The following is a 5,832-nucleotide window of genomic DNA, read 5'->3' on the forward strand; positions in this document are numbered from 1 at the left end:
ATGTATCATGGTGCAAAGGGGGTTAGAGCAGTGTGTGTGTGTGTGTGTGTGTGTGTCAAGTCAAATCACATTTTATTGTCACATACATGTGTTTAGCAGTAATATCTAACAAGTAATATCTAACAATTTCACAACAATACACACAAATCTAAGTAAAGAAATGGAATTAAGAATATATAAATATTTGGACGTAGACTAAAATACAGTAGAATAGAATAGAGTATATATATACTGCTCAAAAAAATAAAGGGAACACTTAAACAACACATCCTAGATCTGAATGAAAGAAATAATCTTATTAAATACTTTTTGCTGACAACAAAATCACACAAAAATAATCAATGGAAATCCAATTTATCAACCCATGGAGGTCTGGATTTGGAGTCACACTCAAAATTAAAGTGGAAAACCACACTACAGGCTAATCCAACTTTGATGTAATGTCCTTAAAACAAGTCAAAATGAGGCTCAGTAGTGTGTGTGGCCTCCACGTGCCTGTATGACCTCCCTACAATGCCTGGGCATGCTCCTGATGAGGTGGCGGATGGTCTCCTGAGGGATCTCCTCCCAGACCTGGACTAAAGCATCCGCCAACTCCTGGACAGTCTGTGGTGCAATGCGGCGTTGGTGGATGGAGCGAGACATGATGTCCTTCCCTGTAGCTCAGTTGGTAGAGCATGGTGTTTGTAACGCCAGGGTTGTGGGTTCGATTCCCACGGGGGGCCAGCACAGAAAAAAAAAATAATGTATGAAATTGTATGAAATGTATGCATTCACTACTGTAAGTCGCTCTGGATAAGAGCGTCTGCTAAATGACTAAAATGTAAATGTCCCAGATGTGCTCAATTGGATTCAGGTCTGGGGAACGGGCGGGCCAGTCCATAGCATCAATGCCTTCCTCTTGCAGGAACTGCTGACACACTCCAGCCACATGAGGTCTAGCATTGTCTTGCATTAGGAGAAACCCAGGGCCAACCGCACCAGCATATGGTCTCACAAGGGGTCTGAGGATCTCATCTCGGTACCTAATGGCAGTCAGGCTACCTCTGGTGAGCACATGGAGGGCTGTACGGCCCCCCAAAGAAATGCCACCCCACACCATGACTGACCCACCGCCAAACCGGTCATGCTGGAGGATGTTGCAGGCAGCAGAATGTTCTCCACGGCGTCTCCAGACTCTGTCACGTCTGTCACATGCTCAGTGTGAACCTGCTTTCATCTGTGAAGAGCACAGGGCGCCAGTGGCGAATTTGCCAATTTTGGTGTTCTCTGGCAAATGCCAAACGTCCTGCACAGTGTTGGGCTGTAAGCACAACCCCCACCTGTGGACGTCGGGCCCTCATACCACCCTCATGGAGTCTGTTTCTGACCGTTTGAGCAGACACATGCACATTTGTGGCCTGCTGGAGGTCATTTTGCAGGGCTCTGGCAGTGCTTCTCCTGTTCCTCCTTGCACAAAGGCGGAGGTAGCGGTCCTGCTGCTGGGTTGTTGCCCTCCTACGGCCTCCTACACGTCTCCTGATGTACTGGCCTGTCTCCTGGTAGTGCCTCCATGCTCTGGACACTATGCTGACAGACACAGCAAACCTTCTTGCCACAGCTCGCATTGATGTGCCATCCTGGATGAGCTGCACTACCTGAGCCACTTGTGTGGGTTGTAGACTCCGTCTCATGCTACCACTAGAGTGAAAGCACCGCCAGCATTCAAAAGTGACCAAGACATCAGCCAGGAAGCATAGGAACTGAGAAGTGGTCTGTGGTCCCCACCTGCAGAACCACTCCTTTATTGGGGGTGTCTTGCTAATTGCCTATAATTTCCACCTGTTGTCTATTCCATTTGCACAACAGCATGTGAAATGTATTGTCAATCAGTGTTGCTTCCTAAGTGGACAGTTTGATTTCACAAAAGTGTGATTGACTTGGAGTTACATTGTTTTGTTTAAGTGTTCCCTTTATTTTTTTGAGCAGTGTATATAGGAGATGATTAATGCAAAAAAAATCCACATCATTAAAGTGACTAGTGTTCCATTTATTAAAGTGGCCAGTGATTTCAAGTCTATGTATATAGGCAGCAGGCTCTAATGTGCTAGTGATGGCTATTTAACAGTCTGATGGCCTGTCAATAGAAGCTGTTTTTCAGTCTCTCGGTCCCAGCTTTGATACACCTGCACGGACCTCGCCTTCTGGATGATAGCGGTGTGAACAGGCAGTGCCCCGGGTGATTGTTGTCCTAAATTATCTTTTTGGCCTTCCTGTGACATCAGGTGCTGTAGCTGTCCTGGTGGCAGACCATACCACCCTCTGGAGAGTCCTGCAGTTGCAGGCGGTGCAGTTGCCGTACCAGGCGGTAATTGTGCGTCTGTAAAAGTTTGTGGGTTTTAGGTTCCAAGCCAAATTTCTTCAGCCTCCTGAGGTTCAAGAGGTGCTGTTGCATCTTCTTCACCACACTTTCTGTGTGGGTGGACCATTTCAGTTCGTCTCAGTCACCGTATCAGTATATTCGTCAATGTTATTCTCGGAGGCTACCCAAAACATATCCCAGTCCACGTGATCAAAACAATCTTGAAGCGTGGAGTCCGATTCGTCAGACCAGCGTTTAAATAGACCTTAGTAAGGGTACTTCCTGTTTCAGTTTCTACCTATAGGAAGGGAGGAGCAAAATGAAGATGTAATCAGATTTTCCGGAGGGAGGGGGAGGGCCTTGTAGGTAACCTGGAAGTTGGAGTAGCAGTGGTTGAGTGTTTTAGCAGCACGAGTCCTGCAGTCAATATGTTGATAGAACTCTGGTAGCCTTCTTCAAATTTGCTTTGTTAAAATCTCCAGCTACAATAAATGCAGGTTTAGGATATATGGTTTCCAGTTTGCATAAAGTCCAGTGAAGTTCTTTGAGGGCTGTCGTGGTAGCAGCTTGAGGGGCCTGTGACATTAACCAAAGATAATTTGGTCGGCATTTGATTATTCTAGGTCGGGTGAACAAAAGGATTTGAGTTCTTGTATGTTATCACAATCACACCATGAGTAGAACCTCTTAACCTCTACGGGCTAGGGGGCAGTATTGAGAATTTTGGAAAAAATATGTGCCCATTTTTAACTGCCACCTACACCAACTCAGAAGCTAGGATATGCATATTATTACCAGATTTGGATAGAAAACACTCTGAATTTTCTAAAACTGATGAGAGGCTGTTGATCTTGGTCACATGGGGAGGGCAATCACCATTATGACGCCGGCGCCCCTGGCTACCCTCCCCTTTCGAAACGTTTTGAAAGACAATGCAACCGTCCCCATGGAATATTATTGAAGCTCTGGTTGAAAAAGGCCCTAAAGATTTATGTTATACAACGTTTGACATGTTTGAACGAACTTAAATATTTTGGGGGGGGGGGGGCTTTCGTGAGGAGAAGTCCCGCGCACAACGGAACATTTTGAGGTGCCTTCAGAACGCGCTAACAAGAAGAAGCTATTGGGACATGAATTATGAACTTTTTCGAACAAAACTACATTTGTTGGGGACCTGGGATTCCTGGAAGTGCCTTCTGATGAAGATAATCAAAGGTAAAGGAATATTTATAATAATATACAAGAGTAGATTTGATATTCGATTGTTCCAAGATGGCGCAGACCTGTATTGCTAGCCTATTTTTCTGAGTATAGCATCCCCTTTTATTGCAAAGTGTGATTTCCCAGTAAAGTTATTTTTAAATCTGGCAATGCAGGTGCTTTCACGAGATGTTCATCTGTAATTCTTTGAATGACAATATTACATTTTAAAAATGTTTTCGAATAGTAATTTAGTAAATTGTAGCGCAGCTTCACCAGATGCATTTGAGGGAAAATAGTTTCTCAACGTCACGCGCCAATGTAAAATGCTGTTTTTATATATAAATATGAACTTTATCGAACAAAAGAATGCATGTATTGTGTAACATGATGTCCTAGGAGTGTCATCTGATGAAGATTGTCAAAGGTTACTGCTGCATTTAGCTGTTTTTTGGTTATTTGTGATGCATGTGGTTGGTCGGAAAATGGCTATGTGAATACTTTGACGATATACTCCTCTAACATTATCTAATGTTTTGCTTTTGATGTAAAGCCTTTTTGAAATCGGACAACGTGGTTCGATTCAGGAGAGGTGTATCTATAAAACGATATAAAATAGTCCTATATTTGAAAAAAGAAAATGAAATTTTTCTATTGTTCGGTTATGAATATGGCGAAATGATTTTACGCTGGATGTTGATCCCGCATACGGGACGGAGAACATCAAGTTAATTAATAATGTAAAATATAACACATCAAAAACTAAATTCTAGCCTTGGGGCTAGAAGCTCGGCTGTCTTCTCTATTGGCGCCATTTTTCCAAAATGTGTGAGTGCCTGTGTGTGTATACTCTAAAAATCCTGTGTTTAAAAACAACCCAATTTGGGTAAATATCGGACAGAGCACACCTTGTGTTATTTTGATCTGCCAGTTGGTTTGTTGAGTTATTGATGCTGGGTTATTGAGCTATGACCCACCAGGTCAGATAAGAAGACTGGGGCATGGCTTAGTAGAGGCGTGACCAAAATATATATTTGAAAGCCGTGTCCCCAATAGGCCTCACCTCCTGAAAATAAACCAATTACCCAAATATGGGTTAATTTAACCATCAGGTGGGTTTTATTCACTTTCAAGCTGGGTTGACCCAGTATCTGGGTCTTTTTTTATGTAATCCATAGGTTATTTTCAGGAGGCGTAGCCTGAATTACATGAATTACAGTAGTTATTTTTTCCTACACGTGAGAGTAAATGTAATTCCTCTTCATTAAGTTTGTACACACCAAATTGTCTTTCAATATTTTTGCGCATAATATATTTTTATATGAATTTAATAACGTTACTATTTAAATTGAACAAAGTGGTAACAGTACCAACATTGACACTTGAAGAACTCATACCCTTATGTAAGCCTCATAAAAATGCAATGTGTATTTTTTCATCTTAATCTTCGATGACAATACAAAAGAACAGATTAACCAGAATTACATTTTCTCTCACATCTGGCCAGAACTATTTATCTGAAAGCCACACACCTAATTCTGAATTCTTAAGGTTAAGCATTAACTCTGAATGGTTGAGGTATGAGTTAAGGTTTGGGATAGGCTTAAAACAAAAATATAAAAAACAACTGTCCGTTGCAGGATTAGTATACGCAACCTTTGGACCCAGAGGTAAGAATCTGCCGGTTCTAATGGTTGCATGTTCAAATCCAGTGATTATTGTTTTTGATATTTTTGTTTAGGCATTAACCCAGAATGTGCAAGGTTTGGCATTAACTCTGAATGTTTAAGGTAAGGGTTCTGCATTCTGCAGTGGTCCCCTGCAGCGTATGCTCAAACCGGTGTGAACGCTTATTTAGAAAGTCCAGTTTCAATTTACAGATCAGACAGCATTTCAACTGGCCACAATGTTATTTCACAGAAACATTTTGCACAAACACAGTCCTTATAGCGCTATGTCCTGAATGTGACCATTACGTTATTGTTAGCACTAATTGAGGAAAGATTGACATAACACAGGCGGTCATATTTAGCTAACTCTCGCTGACAGAAACCATAATATGAATTAGCTAATAGCAAGTACTATTCACAATTCATCACATCACGGGTGAGCTCACCATTGATTGAAATAATTGAGTAAAACACTTTCTAAAAATAATCTGCATATGGGTAGCTTGTGCACGCTGCCATTTTAGTTTTTTTAATGTCAACCAAAGATAAGAAGAGGAGACTAGAAGAGTTTGGTCTGTTTGCAGTATGCATGTTGAACAGGGTGTGTCATCTACCATCCTT

General features: G+C 42.0%; 1 non-coding gene across 1 annotated transcript; it reads left to right on the forward strand.

The window, feature by feature from the left end:
- Positions 1-652: 652 nt before the first annotated feature.
- On the forward strand, positions 653-725 carry trnat-ugu (transfer RNA threonine (anticodon UGU)). Its single transcript has one exon. It is a non-coding gene; the product is annotated as a tRNA-Thr (tRNA).
- The last annotated feature ends 5,107 nt before the right edge of the window (positions 726-5,832 follow it).

Source organism: Salmo trutta, chromosome 4 (assembly GCF_901001165.1).
Source record: "Salmo trutta chromosome 4, fSalTru1.1, whole genome shotgun sequence".
In the NCBI taxonomy this organism is placed as follows: domain Eukaryota; kingdom Metazoa; phylum Chordata; class Actinopteri; order Salmoniformes; family Salmonidae; genus Salmo; species Salmo trutta.